Genomic DNA, 17,127 nt, shown 5'->3' with positions numbered 1-17,127 from the left:
GAACGCGCGCACACAGGCGCGCGCGTTCACAGGAACCGGAGGGAAACTAGCTGATCTACCGCCTGCCAGCGGCGATCGTTCGCTGGCAGGCTGTAGATGCAATTTTTTTTAACCCCTAAAAGGTATATTAGACGCTGTTTCGATAACAGCATCTAATATACCTGCTACCTGGTCCTCTGGTGGTCCCTTTTGCTTGGATCGACCACCAGAGGACACAGGCAGCTCTGTAATAAGTAGCACCAAACACCACTACACTACACCCCCCCCCATCATTTATTAACCCCTTATTAACCCCTGATCACCCCATATTAGACTCCCTGATCACCCCCCTGTCATTGATCACCCCCCTGTAAGGCTCCATTCAGACGTCCCTATGTGTTTTGCGGATCCGATCCATGGATCCGCGGATCCGCAAAACACATACGGACGTCTGAATGGAGCCTTACAGGGGGGTGATCAATGACATTTAGCCCGTATAGACTCCCTGATCACCCCCCTGTCATTGATCACCCCCCTGTAAGGCTGGCTCCATTCAGAGGTCCGTATGTGTTTTGCGGATCCACGGATCTATGGATCCAATCCGCAAAACACATACGGACGTCTGAATGGAGCCTTACAGGGGGGTGATCACCCCATATAGACTCCCTGATCACCCCCCTGTCATTGATCACCCCCCTGTAAGGCTCCATTCAGACGTCGGTATGTGTTTTGAGGATCCGATCCATGGATCCGTGGATCCGCAAAACACATACGGACCTCTGAATGGAGCCTTACAGGGGGGTGATCAATGACAGGGTGGTGATCACCCCATATAGACTTCCTGATCACCCCCCTGTCATTGATCACCCCCATGTAAGGCTCCATTGAGACTTTTTTTGGCACAAGTTAGCGGAAATTGATATTTGTTTTGTTTTTTCTCCTACAAAGTCTCCTATTCCACTAACTTGTGACAAAAAATAAAATCTCACATGAACTCACCATACCCCTCACGGAATCCAAATGCGTAAAATTTTTTAGACATTTATATTCCAGACTTCTTCTCACGCTTTAGGGCACCTAAAATGCCAAAGCAGTATAAATACCCCACATGTGACACCATTTTGGAAAGAAGACACCTCAAGGTATTTTGTGAGGGGCATGGCGAGTTCATGTAAAATTTAATTTTTTGTCACAAGTTAGCGGAAAGGGAGACTTTGTGAGAAAAATAAATAAATATCAATTTCCGCTAACTTGTGCCCAAAAAAATAAATTTCTACGAACTCGGCCTGCCCCTAACGGAATACCTTGGGGTGTCTTCTTTCCAAAATGGGGTCACATGTGGGGTATTTATACTGCCCTGGCATTTTAGGGGCCCTAAAGCGTGAGAAGAAGTCTGGAATCTAAATGCCCTCCTAAAAGATACTCATTGGAATTTGGGCCCCTTTGCGCACCTAGGCTGCAAAAAAGTGTCACACATGTGGTATCTCTGTACTCAGGAGAAGTTGGGCACTGTGTTATGGGGTGTCTTTTTACATATACCCATGCTGGGTGAGAGAAATATCTCTCTATAATGACAACTTTGTATAAAAAAATGGGAAAAGTTGACTTTTAGAGAGACATTTCTCTCACCCAGCATGGGTATATGTAAAAATACACCCCAAAACACATTGCCCTACTTCTGCTGAGTACGCAATACCACATGTGTGACACTTTTTTGCAGCCTAGGTGGGCAAAGGGGCCCAAATTCCAATGAGTACTTTTAGGATTTTACAGGGCATTTTTTCTCAAGCATTAGGGCCCCTAAAATGCCAGGGCAGTATAACTACCCCACAAGTGACCCTATTTTGTAAAGAAGACAACCCAAGGTATTTTGTGATGGGCATAATGAGTTCATGAAAGTTTTTATTTTTTGTCACAAGTTAGTGGAATATGAGACTTTGTAAGAAAAAAAAAAATCTTCATTTTCCGCTAACTTGTGACAAAAAATAAAAAGTTCTATGAACTCACTATGCCCATCAGTGAATACCTTAGGGTGTCTACTTTCCGAAATGGGGTCATTTGTGGGGTGTTTGTACTGTCTGGCCATTGTAGAACCTCAGGAATCATGACAGGTGCTCAGAAAGTCAGAGTTGCTTCAAAATGCGGAAATTCACATTTTTGTACCATAGTTTGTAAACGCTATAACTTTTACCCAAACATTTATTTTTTATCAAAGACATGTAGAACAATAAATTTAGAGAAAAATTTATATATCAATGTAGTTTTTTTAGAAAAATTTTACAACTGAAAGTGAAAAATGTGGGTGATTGAGTCATCTCAACCCTATATGCAGGTGCACATCACTATGGCGAAATACATATACAAACGCAAAATACAAATGCAATAGCACTCTGCAACCAGCATTCTGCCCTGCCTCTATGCTGGATGAGGCATTGGTGTACATTTTGGCCAAAGCGTAATAAGCCACTCACCACGTCAAGGTCGCCTCTATAGAGTGGTCCCTAACACTAGTTCCTACCTGTTTATGGGCCATGACAGCCTCACAAAGTCCAGGGAATGCAGGTGCAGCATGCACGCCAAGCACACTCTGCTTTTAACCCCATACGGTGCCATTACAGCTTTCATCGGATCCAGGGATGCAAGTACCAACATGCATGCTGAGCCCACTATATACTTCTCCTGGAGCCAAATGGCTACTGGTAGGTGCTATATAAGTAGACTCAGTTTTATACTGACTTTAAAAACAGCCTCCAGGACAGATTGACTGGTCAGGTGTGAATGACTGCATGGAGATCGCCACGCCTCCAATATATAGTACAAAGAAAAAGTGTGGGTGATTGAGTCAGCACAACCCTGTATGCAGGTGCACATCACTATGGCGAAATACATATACAAACGCAAAATACAAATGCAATAGCACTCTGCAACCAGCATTCTGCCCTGCCTCTATGCTGGATGAGGCATTGGTGTACATTTTGGCAAAAGCGTAATAAGCCACTCACCACGTCAAGGTCGCCTCTATAGAGTGGTCCCTAACACTAGTTCCTACCTGTTTATGGGCCATGACAGCCACACAAAGTCCCATAAACAGGTAGGAACTAGTGTTAGGGACCACTCTATAGAGGCGACCTTGACGTGGTGAGTGGCTAATTACGCTTTGGCCAAAATGTACACCAATGCCTCATCCAGCATAGAGGCAGGGCAGAATGCTGGTTGCAGAGTGCTATTGCATTTGTATTTTGCGTTTGAAAGTGAAAAATGTAATTTTTTTTGCAAAAAATTTGTTAAATTTTGATTAATAATAAAAAAAGTAAAAATGTTAGCAGCAATAAAATACCACCAAATGAAAGCTCTATTAGTGAGAAGAAAAGGAGGTAAAATTCATTTGGCTGGTAAGTTCTATGACCGAGCAATAAACGGTGAAAGTAGTGTAGTGCAGAATTGTAAAAAGTGGTCTGGTCATTAAGGGTGTTTAAGCTAGGGGGTCTGAGGTGGTTAAAGCACGTTATTCCAAACGATTTAGGAATGTTAGGTATTAAGCAAATATATTGCTGCATTTGTGGGAGGGGAGGCTGATTACAAGGCTAATTATACGCACCTGTCGGCCAAGGCTGGCTGATTACTAGGCTATTTATAGGCACCTGTGGGCCCAGGCTGACGATGATTCAGCTGATTTCACTACCTCTGAGTCAGCAGCATGGTGTGGAGGCTCCTTACGGCTGGGCGATGGCAGAATGTCTCAGGAGGGCGCTGGTATTCATGGTAGGATCGGAGTTGTTTGCAATGGACCCACGCTGCGGTCTGCCACATGTATCGCTCTGGGATGAAGCAGAGTTTGGGCGCTAATGGTCGAACGTTGGTTGTTTGTTTTGTTTGTCTGGCTATTCAGAGGCCTGGTGGGGCCATTGCATACAGTTATTGGGGTAGCATGTGCTTAGAGTAGCATTGTTGTATGTTTTCTGATACCTGGTTTACATGCGGGGAGCGTGTCTGCAGTTGGCTCAAGCTACACGTGCTGGGTTTAAGTGATGGTAAATATGGATCAATGGTTGAATTAAAAAAGGAAAAAAACAAAAAAAACTCCTGCAGCATCATGTGGAGGTTTGGTTGCGCCTGGGCAATGGCAGAAGGTGCCAGGCGAGTGCTGGCATTCACGGTAGGATCGGACATGGTTACACGGTCCGTGACTTGTAGCGCTCTGGGGCGAAGGGGGTTGGGTGCTAATGGTCAAATTATCGTGGTTAGGATTGTTACCTTCAAAGCTACATCCGTGTGTCTGCATTTACATTTTGTCCAATACGCCATTCACTACTAGAGCTGCGTTCATGCGTCCGCTTTTGCATTACATTAATACTCTGCTCACTTTCAGATTGCATTCATACGGCTGCTTTATACCATGCTCCCCATACTCAGAGCTGTGTCTATACCATGTTTTTAGGCACCACTCACATCCAGAGCTGCATTCACCCACTTGTTCTTACATCATGTGTTTTACTCTGCTTCCACTTAAAACTGCATTTCTTTTCATTGCTACATAATGGTTACTCAGTATTCTTATTAGGGCTATCAGCACACCGCTCTGATACTGCTCTTCCGATAAACATAGTTGCTTTCTTTTCAGGCTTACGTTTCTTTCCTCAGTGGTTTGTTACATTCCTTAGGCCTACCTTTTTCTGTTTACTTGAGGGGAAGAGAGAGGAGAAAATAGAAGGGGAAAAAAATAAAATAAAATGGGTTGTGTTCTTTAATCCTGGTTTGCATTCACTCAGATTGATCTCCCGCCCCAGTTAACCAAATAGCTCCCTAGCGGACAGTGGGCCAATAGGAGTAAGTTCCTACTATGTTTTCACAGTTGTTCATTCGTTTGTCACGACTAGGGTCTTTTCTTAGCGAACTGCAATGCCTCTGGCTCTTGTTTTTCTCCCATCTGTTTCAATTTCGCGGTTGGTTAATGTTTCGTTCATGCAAGTGGTTCGGATCACTAATGTCTATGCATTTTCCATTAGGTCTGGCTCACGTTTTAATTACTTATCGTCACTGTAAGGTCATCCAGGTCAGTCTCTTGGCTTCAGGGGGCCTCATGGTTTTGGGGGCCCGATGACCGTTCTTCATGTTGTTCGTTAGGGGTACAATATGGTTGTAGGCTGGTTAGCGTCATAGGTTTATTGTCGGGAAGGGTCATGGTTAGGCGAGTCCCCAAGTCATACTGGTGCTGCATAAGTGGTTTAAATAAAAAATAAATTTATTAATTAAATAAAAAAATAAAAAAATCCGCCATTAGAGTCTCACGCATGGCTTCTCCGTTTTTAGTTTTATACATGGCTCCGCCATTAGAGTCTCTCTCGCATGGCTCCGTCATTAGTCTCTTACGCATGACTTCTCCATTTTAGTGTTACTTATCGTCACTGTAAGGTCATCCAGGTCAGTCTCTTGGCTTCGGGGGGGGGCTCATGGCTTCGGGGGCCCGATGACCATTCTTCATGTTGTTCGTTAAGGGTACAATTTGGTGGTAGGCTGGTTAGCGTCCTAGGTTTATTGTCGGAGAGGGTCATGGTTATGCGAGTCCCCAAGTCATACTGGTGCTGCATAAGTGGTTTATAAAAAAAAAAAATAATCTGCCATTAGAGTCTCTCACGCATGGCTTATCTGTTTTAGTTTTACCATGGCTCCGCCATTAGAGTCTCTCTCGCATGGCTCCGTCATTAGTCTCTCACGCATGACTTCTCCGTTTTAGTGTTACACATATGGCTCCGCCCTTAGAGTCTCTCACGCATGGCTCCGCCATTAGAGTCTCTCACGCATGGTTCCGCCATTAGAGTCTCTCACGCATGGTTTCTCCCTTTTAGTGTTACATATGACTCCGCCATTAGTCTCTCACGCATGGCTTCTCCGTTTTTAGGTTTACACATATGACTCCGCCATTAGTCTCTCACGCATGGCTTCTCCGTTTTTAGGTTTACACATATGACTCCGCCATTAGTCTCTCACACATGGCTTCTCCCTTTTAGTGTTACACATATGACTCCGCCATTAGTCTCTCACACATGGATTCTCCGTTAAAATTTTACACACAACTCCGCCATTCGAAGCCGGCTGCGTGGTCCCACAACAAGTAAGTTCCATGTCTTTTTCTGCCTTCAGACCCGCTCGCATGGCTCGGTCATCTGTGGCTCGCAATACAATTTTCTTGTGGTGGCTCGCACGTGTGGCTTGTGCCATTAGTCTCACTCACGTTATTGTTTTCCCTGACTTTTTTATTTTCTAGGCTGTGGGTTTTTTATTGTTTTCTTTATAAGCAGTCATCCCAAGCCTGCCTTTGCGGACATCATCTTCTCCCAGGCATGCTTACTTCATCTACAAACTCGAACTGAGGGTGTTGGTGTCCGGCCTAAGTCCTGGGTATCGGTCCATCTTCCAGTAGGAGGTACAGTAATAAGGCGCAGTTTACGAAGTCTGTCGTGTCTTCTGACACGACAAGTCCTATCACGACTTCAGGTGCAGCATACATAGTTTATCACGACCTTAAGCATTTTCTGTCACAACTGCAGGTATTGTGTACGTTCTGTCCTTATTACAGGCAACATTAGCTCGTTAATCTAGAGTTCGACACATCGCGGATCGGGTTGACAAATTACTGGGAGGGGCTGGAGAAGATCCAGCGGTCATGGTCCATATCGGAACCAATGACAAAGTTAGGGGTAGGTGGAGAGTCCTTAAAAATGATTTCAGGGATTTAGGTCAAAAGCTTAGGGCAAGGACCTCAAAGGTAGTATTTTTCGAAATACTACCTGTACCACGGGCCACACAAGAAAGGCAGCGGGAGATTAGGGAAATTAACAAGTGGCTCAAGATTTGGTGTAGGAAGGAGGGGTTTGGGTTCCTGGAGAACAGGGCCGACTTCTCTGTCGGCTACAGGCTCTATCGTAGAGACGAGCTGCACCTCAATGGGGAAGGGGCAGCTGTGTTGGGGAAGAAGATGGCTAGAAGGTTGGAGGAGTGTTTAAACTAGGGACTGGGGGGGGGGAATTACGTTACAGGATGGGAAGATAGTGCAGATAGAGACCGGGGGCAAGGTAGTGGGACTGGGGAAGGAATGGAAGGAGGGACTAGAAAAGTTCAGAAGGAAAGGTGTAGGGTAAAAAATATACATAAACCTCTCAAATGTATGTATACTAATGCCAGAAGCCTGACTAATAAAACTGGTGAACTGGAATTAGTGATGTGTGAGGAGGACTATGACATAGTGGGAATAACTGAGACATGGCTGGATGATAGCTATGACTGGGCAGTTAATGTACAAGGTTACAGTCTGTTTAGAAAGGATCGTCAAAACCGGAGAGGGGGAGGGGTCTGCCTTTATGTAAAGTCCTGTCTAAAGCCCACAGTCCGTGAAGATATAAGTGAGGGACATGAACATATGGAGTCACTGTGGGTAGAGATATATGGAGCTAAAAACAACAATAAATTACTAATAGGAGTTTACTATAAACCACCTAATATACCAGAGTCCACAGAAAATCTACTACTAAATGAGATAGACAAGGCAGCAAATCATAATGAGGTGGTTATTATGGGGGACTTCAACTACCCAGTTATAGACTGGGGAACTGAAACTTGTATATCTCATAAAGGAAACAGGTTCTTGGCAATAACCAAAGACAATTACCTCTCCCAACTGGTTCAGGACCCGACTAGAGGGACGGCCATACTGAACTTAGTATTAACCAATAGACCTGACAGAACAACAGACGTGCAGGTTGGGGGACACCTGGGAAATAGTGACCATAAAGTAATAACCTTCCAATTATCATTCAAAAGAGCGTTTCTACAGGGAGGAACAAAAATACCAAACTTCAAAAAAGCTAAATTTAGCCAACTAAGAGAGGCCATAGGCATAACTAAATGGGACAAAGTCCTCACAAATAAAAAAAAAAGTCCTCACAAATAAAAAAAAAAATACAGCCACAAAATGGGATATCTTTAAAAGCATCCTAAAAGCTCATTGTGAGAGGTACATACCGTATGGGAATAAAAGGATAAGGAACAAAAAGAAACCAATGTGGATAAACAGAACTGTAAAGAAAGCAATAAATGACAAAAAGAAAGCATATAAAACACTAAAACAGGAGGGTAGCACGGAAGCACTGAAAAACTATAAGGAAAAAAATAGTAAAAACATGTAAAAAACAAATAAAAGCGGCCAAACTAGAGACCGAGAGATTAATTGCCAAAGAGAGTAAAACTAACCCTAAAATGTTCTTCAATTATATAAATGTTAAAATGTATAAATCTGAAGGTGTCGGCCCTTTAAAGAGTAATGAGGGGGGAGTCGCAGAGAGCGACGAGGAGAAAGCAAAGCTGTTAAATATTTTTTTTCTCCAATGTATTCACTGAGGAAAATAAACTGTTAGATGAAATGCTGAATGTTGAAATAAATTCCCCATTAAAAGTGTCCTGTCTGACCCAGGAAGAAGTACAACAGCGACATAAAAAGATTAAAATAGACAAATCGCCAGGACCGGATGGCATACACCCCCGTATCCTAAGGGAATTAAGTAATGTCATAGCCAGACTCTTATTTCTGATATTTGCAGATTCTATACTGACAGGGAATGTCCCACAGGATTGGCGTGTCACGAGTTGGAGGTCCCAGGAGAGACCTCCGCGTCGTCAAGCAATAAACAAACGGAAATCAGATACAGACACACAAGAGTTTATTGCACAGACAAAAATCAGGGAAGGCAGCACAGACAAAACAAGAGCTCTATGTACCATCAGCACAGTGGGAGAAAACCCCCAATGCGCCACTGTCTAGTAATACTCCAGAGCGGCGTGACTAAGCAACTCCTGGTATTCACTAGAGCCCTAGATGGTAGGGTTAGACTTTGCTGCAGGAAGTTGCCAGGGTCCACTCTGGAGCGTGAACTAGACAGTGACAGCAGGAACGAATGGACAACAGGTACCAGAAGGTACCGACGGCACATAGGCAAACATAACAGACAGGAAATACAAAACAGGGCAACTAATAATACAAGCAGGAGTTCACGCAAGGGAGCAAGAGTGGCAATGAGCAGAGAAGGACTTGCTCCACCAGTAGTAAACTGCATGGCCTTGCGCATATCACTCTGCTGCAAAGAAGGGTGCAGCATGGGCTTGCTGAACAGAGACATATGAATACACACAAGGTAACTAAAACATAACTGGCAGAACAGATAACAGAAAGACAGGAAAGAGGACGGGAATGGACGTAAATGAACAAGTAGGGAAACCCACAGAGCACAGACAGACAGACACGGATCCCATGGGTCAGCAGCATGGGAGAGAGAGTACAAACCAGGAGCAGGACAGGACAAGACAACACACACCAGGAGAGCTGACCCAGAACTGAGGAAACCTCAGCCTTATATACAGGTTCCATGGGTGCAGCAGAGAGGCCACACCCATGGAGCAGACAGAGGATTAACTCCTAATAGGAACACAAGGGAGTTAACCCATAAAGAACCACAAATAACACACAGGAACAAAACTTCAGCGAGGAGCGCCGAACGAGCAAGGACGGAAGGTCACAGTCAGAGGTAACGACTCTGACATGGCGCATGGCAAATGTGGTGCCAATATTCAAAAAGGGTCCAAAAACAGAGCATGCAAATTATAGGCCGGTAAGTTTAACATCTGCTGTGGGTAAACTGTTTGAAGGTTTTCTGAGAGATGCTATGTTAGAGCATCTTAACGGAAATAAGCAAATAACGCCATATCAGCATGGCTTCGTGAGGGATCGGTCATGTCAAACTAACTTAATCAGTTTCTATGAGGAGGTAAGTTCTAGACTTGACAGCGGCGAATCAATGGATGTCGTGTATCTGGACTTCTCCAAAGCATTTGACACTGTACCACATAAAAGGTTAGTATATAAAATGAGAATGCTCGGACTGGGAGAAAACGTCTGTAAGTGGGTAAGTAACTGGCTCAATGATAGAAAACAGAGGGTGGTTATTAACGGTACACACTCAGATTGGGTCACTGTCACTAGTGGGGTACCTCAGGGGTCAGTATTGAGCCCTATTCTCTTCAATATATTTATTAATGATCTTGTAGAAGGCTTGCATAGTAAAATATAAATTTTCGCAGATGACACTAAACTGTGTAAAGTAATTAACACTGAAGAGGACAGTATACTAGTACAGAGGGATCTGGATAGATTGCAGGCTTGGGCAGATAAGTGGCAGATGAGGTTTAACACTGACAAATGTAAAGTTATGCACATGGGAAGGAATAATGCAAGTCACCCGTACATACTAAATGGTAAAACACTCGGTAACACTGACATGGAAATGGATCTAGGAATTTTAATAAACAGCAAACTAAGCTGCAAAAACCAGTGTCAGGCAGCTGCTGCCAAGGCCAATAAGATAATGGGTTGCATCAAAAGAGGCATAGATGCCCGTGATGAGAACATATTCCTACTACTTTACAAATCATTAGTCAGAACACACATGGAGTACTGTGTACCCTGAAAGATTATCAAAATTATGGTTATTCACGTTAGAAAAAAGACGACTGAGGGGAGATCTAATTAATATGTATAAATATATCAGGGGTCAGTATAGAGATCTATCCCATCATCTATTTGTCCCCAGGACTGTGACTGTGACGAGGGGACATCCTCTGCGTTTGGAGGAAAGAAGGTTTGTACACAAACATAGAAAAGGATTTTTTACAGTAAGAGCAGTGAGACTATGGAACTCTCTGCCTGAGGAGGTGGTGATGGTGAGTACAATAAAGGAATTCAAGAGGGGCCTGGATGTATTTCTGGAGTGTAATAATATTACAGGATATAGCTACTAGAAAGGGGTCGTTGATCCAGGGAGATATTCTGATTGCCTGATTGGAGCCGGGAAGGAATTTTTTATTCCCCTAAAGTGAGGAAAATTGGCTTCTACCTCACAGTTTTTTTTTGCCTTCCTCTGGATAAACTTGCAGGATGACAGGCCGAACTGGATGGACAAATGTGTTTTTTCGGCCTTATGTACTATGTTACTATGTAATCGAAATAGCCATGTATTCCTGTGGATGCTTCCCCAGGCCTGGTGGGTTTACACATTTCACTTAATTTACTACTACAAAAAGACGGCAGACGCCATGTTCTGACTTTTTGGGCCCTTAATAGAAAGTGTGGCCTGGGGAATAAGTAGAGGTAAAGTATTTTGCCACCAGGAACAGTTGGTGGGCGATCAGGGCCCTTGGCGGATGGTTGGAGTTCATCTAGGCCCCTCCAACAGATTCACCATTGTTTGTTTCAGTCTGCAGCTCTCAGGATTCAGACCTTCTTGTAATATGGTCATATGTTAGTCAACATAGGAGTAAATCGTTCCTGGTTACCAGCCACTCTTTCAATTGCATCAGCATTAACCATCTCCAAGAACGATGTGGCGGTGCACATGACAAAGAGATAAGGTAGATGGAAGTCACTGATATATATGATATATTCCGCACCTTCATTGTGAAAGGTCTTTTCCGTTCAAAATCGGGTGTCGTAACGGTATGTATATATTTACTCTAAACTAAGGTCTGCTCTTTTTGGCCCCTTTAGGCTGCCCTACCACGGCAGTCATGGCATAACTCCACTGCTTGTTGTAGATAGGGGTTAGATAGGTTAGGTTCACCTTTCTGATAGCCTATCTGACCACAAGTGATTTATGCCCTTTATGTATTAAAACCAGACTCTGTGTCAACTATGTAATTTTCCATGGGAGTTTTGCCATGGATTCAAGGTGTCAGTCCCCTTGAAACAACTTTTCCATCACTATTGTGGCCAGAAAGAGTCCCTGTGGGTTTTAAAATTCGCCTGCCTATTGAAGTCTATGGCGGTTCGCCCGGTTCACCCGTTCGCGAACATTTGCAAAAATTCACGTTCGCCGATCGCGAACGGAAAATTTTATGTTCGCGACATCTCTAGCTACCGATCCAGAATGTGGGCCTTTTTTACACTCACTGAGAGGGAGGACAAACTGAACTATGTAGTCAGTTGGCCACTGACTATCTGCACCATCGTCCATCCTCTTGCAGGTCTGACCAGGGGGCCCTCTGCGCTCACATTCCACTGCCATGGCTGCTGGGGAGGTGTGGATAGGCAGGAGCAGTACCAGCTCCATCAGCAGCAGCCTGAGTATAGAGTCGCTGATGAGCAGCTTTCTTCACCTGCCTAGTGAATAAACTACTCACCAGCAGCAGCATCTAGACCTGGAGCAGAACCTGAACCAGCAAGTGGTGGCAGTGGTGTACGCTGACAGCCATCTTTAAAGATCCGATAGACTACTGGGCAGCCAAACTGGATTTGTAGCCGCAACTGGCCGAGTCTGCCCTGGAAAAGCTGTCCTGCTCGGCCAGTAGTGTGGCATCAGAGCGGGTGTTTAGTGCGGCAGGGGCCATAGTTACCCCAAGAACAACTCGCCTGTCCACCCAAAATGTGGAGAGACTAACCTTTGTCAAGATGAATCAGGCGTGGATCTGCCAGGATTTCCACCCACCAATGACTGATGCATCAGACTGGATTATCCATGGTGTCACACCAACACTTTGACAAAAGAGACCGGTTTCTTCTGGCTACCTGCCTCAGTTACTATTCTGATGCTGTCACCCACCTGATGCTACACATCTGATGCCAAGTGCTCCTTCTTTCAACCATCTTCAGTGGGTACTGGTATTGCCACCCACCTCCACACTGTCACCTTGCCACTCTGTGGCCTCCTTATGCTGCTGCCACCTCCACACTATGTCACTTTGCTACTCTGTGGTCTACTCATGCTGCTACAACCTCCACTTTATGTCACCTTGCTACTCTGTAGTCTTCTCGTGCTGCTGCCACCTCCACACTGTCACCTTGACACTCTGTGGCCTACTAAAGCTGCTGCAACCTGCACACTATGTCACCTTGACACTCTGTGGCCTACTAATGCTGCTGCCACCTGCACACTGTCACCTTGCCACTCTGTGGCCTCCTCTTGCTGCTTCCACCTCCACTATGTCACCTTGCCACACTGTGTCCTCCTCCTGATACTTGTGCCGCCACCTCCACACTCATTGTGCCACTCTGTGGCCTCCTCATGCCGTTCCCACCCTCCCCACTTCATGACTGGGCCACTATTTTGCTTTTCAGCCAGGCTGACATCATTATTTATTTGACCCTTCTGATCTGTCAGAAGGAGGGAAAAATGAGACGCACATCGGACCATGTCCGTGTAGCAGCTGTAAGGCCTGTATGGTCCCATCAGAATTGTGATTTGGTAGCCAAAAGCATGAGTGGGTACAAAACACAGAAGACATGCAAATATTCCATTCACGTGTAATCTCTGTTTTGGATCCACTCCTGTTTTTTTTTGGGCATTAGCAATACTGATGGATTACTGACAAAATTCTGACAGAGGTGGATGTTCCACAGACAGGATCCGTTTTTTGTGGGTTATTGTTCTGACGGATCAGAGGAAAGGCAAAATAATCAGTGTCGTCAACACAAACTCACTGCTGACACCCTCACCACTCTGTTGGGGGGCTCTACTTGTATAAGCGTTTAATAGAACAGGTTCTGTAGACATCTATTTGGAATCAGCTGATGATGGTGTAAAGGGAGTGTGTTTCTTCTTTGCGCTGACATCGACCTGTAAGGCGGAGTTTAAAAAAAATCGGCGAACCAACGAAAATGTGCTCCTCTCTAGCATCAATTTTATTTTGAGTTAAAAAGTAATCTAAACCTTTTTTTAAGCCATCTACTGTATTTGCTGTGTCCAGTTCCTTTGGCAGGCTATTCCAGAGATTCACAGATATTAATGTAAAGAATTTTTTTCGCCTCTTATTACTGAATCTTTTTTTCTCCAGACTTAGGGAGTGGCCCCTTGTTTTTTGAGGGGGTTTAACGCAGAATAGCTTCCCTTATAAAATTACAATTACCTTCAAAATGATTATTTTAAAGGATGCTGATGCGTAACAGAAAACCCCTTTAAGCTTGGTTGAAATAATAAAATACTGTTAGGTGAATAGTAGAAAAGAGGAATTACTTGCAAAGCTGCTTAAATGAGTAAATTGTCTATCAATACACTGCATCATTACATTAAAACAGGATACTCATTAAAAGATTCACATTCCAGTAACTGAGGAATGAGCCAGAACAAATAGCAAATACATCAGTCCTGGGAAACAGTAAGCATAATGTGCAATCAGTCTTTTTGAATAAGATGATTGCGAGACTAATACTTCTGTCTATTATCCACACATCTCACTGGTAGAATTCTTCAAGTCATTGAAAGAAAACAGCTTTAATTTATTATATTGTTGTCTTTAGTAAGGCTTACATTTTTTATTTTGTTATAAAATCAATTCACGTGTGCAGTAAAAATATATTAATGCTTTCTTTCATCCACAATTATAAAGCACAAAACATACTGCAATTTATTAGTCTATTTACTGCATATCTGTTTAAAAACAGCTGCAAATGATATGTATTTAACCCCTTAAGGACTCAGCCCTATTTCACCTTAAGGACTTGGCCATTTTTTGCAAATCTGACCAGTGTCAATTTAAGTGCTGATAACTTTAAAACGCTTTGACTTACCCAGGCCGTTCTAGAAGAAGGGGAACACCATATGGTTTTTGGAAGGCAGATTTTGCTCGACTGGTTTATTTACACCATGTACCCTTTCAAGCCCCCTGATGCACCCCTAGAGTAGAAACTCCATAAAAGTGACCCCATCTAGGAAACTATGGGACAAGGTGGTTGTTGTTTTGGGACTATTTTAGGGGTAAATATGATTTTTGGTTGCTCTATATTACACTTTTTTGAGGCAAGGTAACAAAAAATTTTAATTCTAAAATTGTTTCTACATTTGCAATTTAGTTTTGTGGAACACCTAAAGGGTTAACATAGTTTGTAAAGTAACTTTTGAATACCTTGAGGAGTGTAGTTTCTTAGATGGGGTCACTTTTTTGGAGTTTCTAGTCTAGGCTACATCGGGGGGGGGGGGGCTTCTAATGGGACATGGAGTAAAAAAAAAAAAAAAAAACAGTCCATCAAAATCTGCCTTCTAGAAACCATATGGAGTTCCCTTCGTTCTATGCCCTGCCGTGCGGCTATATAGCCATTTACGACCACATATGGGTTGTTTCTGCAAACTACAGAATCAGGGCAATAAATATTTAGTTTTGTTTGGCTGTTAACCCTTGCTTTATTACCGGAAAAAAGGACTCAAATGGAAATTTTGCCCAAAAATGGGTGTTTTGGCACCGTTTTTATTTTATATTTTTAACGCTGTTCATCCGAGGGGTTTTGTCAAATGTTATTTTTATAGCGACGACTTTTACGCACGCGACGATGCCCAATATGTATGGCTCTCAGACTTTGGAGACACTAAGCAGGCATCCTAAAACTGTGGCCCTCCAGATGTTGTAAAACTACAATTCCCACCATGCCCTGCTGATGGCTGTAGGTTGTCTGGGCATGCTGGGAATTATAGTTTTACAACATCTGGAGGGCCACAGTTTGAGGATGACTGCACTAAAACTAATATTTTTTTTGGGAAAGAAAATAGTTTCGTGTCTCCAAAGTCTGAGAGCCATAGTTTTTTATGTTCTCTAGTGGACTGTTGGGGATTATAAAAATTTAGTACTCCCTGGAAGTGTGATACTCCCTGAAGCAATCGATAACGCAGAGGCCCGGATGATCGGGGCAAGTGTCACATTGAGTGGTGGTGTCCTTCCGTATCCCCCTCTTGTTACACACTCTGCATCTTTTTTGGGTTCGTCCCTTCTTTCCAGTATGGGGGACCACACCTGGAAAGTGTTGGCCAGGGACGATCCGGGCACCTCCAGTTCCCGAGGTACTCTGGCCTGCTCTTTCCCGGTCCGAAAAGATCAGGTCTTTGAGGACTGCCTCATAGAATTGGAGGAATGTCCCTGTGCTGCCAGTGCTTCGGGATAGTACAAAAGAGTTGTACATGGCAACCTGCACCAAGTAGACCGCAACTTTTTTGTACCATGCCCGGGTTTTGCGCATGGCATTATATGGCTTGAGGACTTGATCAGAGAGATCAACTCCTCCCATATACTGATTGTAGTTGACGATACAATCGGGCTTAAGGACCGTTGCCGCGGTACCTCGCACAGGGACAGGGGTGGTGCTGTTACCGTGGATTGTGGACAGCATAAGGACATCCCTCTTGTCCTTATACCTGACCAGCAACAGGTTGATTTTTCCGCACAGTCCCACAAGCGAACGTGGATCTGGCGGCAAGGGACCTGAGCAAGGGAATGCTGGTATAAAAGTTATCCACGTACAAGTGGTAACCCTTATCCAGCAGTGGGTACATAAGGTCCCACACGGGTTTCCCCTTTAACACCCAGAGTAGGGGGACATTCTGGGGGTTGAATACGGGAATCTCGCCCCTCGTACACACAAAATTTGTAAGTGTACCCTGAGGTACTCTCACAAATTTTGTATAGCTTAACGCCATAGCTCGCCCGCTTTGTGGGAATGTATTGGCGGAAACTGAGTCTCCCCTTGAACGCAACGAGAGACTCATCAACCGCGACCTCCCTTCCAGGTACGTAGGCCTGTTCAAATTTGGCCCCGAAGTGATCGATGACCGGCCGTATCTTATACAGACGGTCATAGGCAGGATCACCTCGGGGGGGGACATGCTGCATTATCGGAATAATGCAGACATTTCCGGATGGCCTCAAATCGGGGACGTGTCATGACCATACTGTACAGTGGGGTCTGGTATAGGAAGTCCCCACTCCAGTATTGCCTGACACTGGGTTTTTGAACTAGAACCATATGCAGCACGAGGCCCCAAAATGTCCTCATCTCGGCTGCACTGACCGGCGTCCAGCCACCGGGTCTCTCCAAAAATGAGCCCGGGTTTTGAGCGACGAACTGTTGGGCGTACAGGTTCGTCTGCTCCACCATCAGATTCACCAGTGGGTTACTGAAAAGTCCAGGCAAAAAAATGGGCAAGTGTTAGGATAAAAAAAAAAAAAAAGTTCAAACTTGCTGATCACCGGTACAACACTGATCAGCGGTGGGGCGGGCGATGCGCTAACAGTGGCCGGACGCTAAGAGTGCCAAACAGTCAGCGCATGCAGAAAAAAAAAGTGGTG

At 44.3% G+C, this 17,127-nt stretch overlaps 1 long non-coding RNA gene across 1 annotated transcript; it reads left to right on the top strand.

The window, feature by feature from the left end:
* The first annotated feature begins 5,067 nt into the window (after positions 1–5,067).
* LOC121008647 lies at positions 5,068–5,593 on the top strand. The gene is made up of 2 exons (XR_005780614.1): positions 5,068–5,139; positions 5,510–5,593. It is a non-coding gene; the product is annotated as an uncharacterized LOC121008647 (long non-coding RNA).
* The last annotated feature ends 11,534 nt before the right edge of the window (positions 5,594–17,127 follow it).

This window comes from Bufo bufo, chromosome 7 (genome assembly GCF_905171765.1).
Source record: "Bufo bufo chromosome 7, aBufBuf1.1, whole genome shotgun sequence".
Taxonomy (NCBI): Eukaryota; Metazoa; Chordata; class Amphibia; order Anura; family Bufonidae; genus Bufo; species Bufo bufo.
The sequence above is the reverse complement of the archived record's forward strand: the minus strand, read 5'-3'. Positions and strand labels throughout refer to the sequence as shown.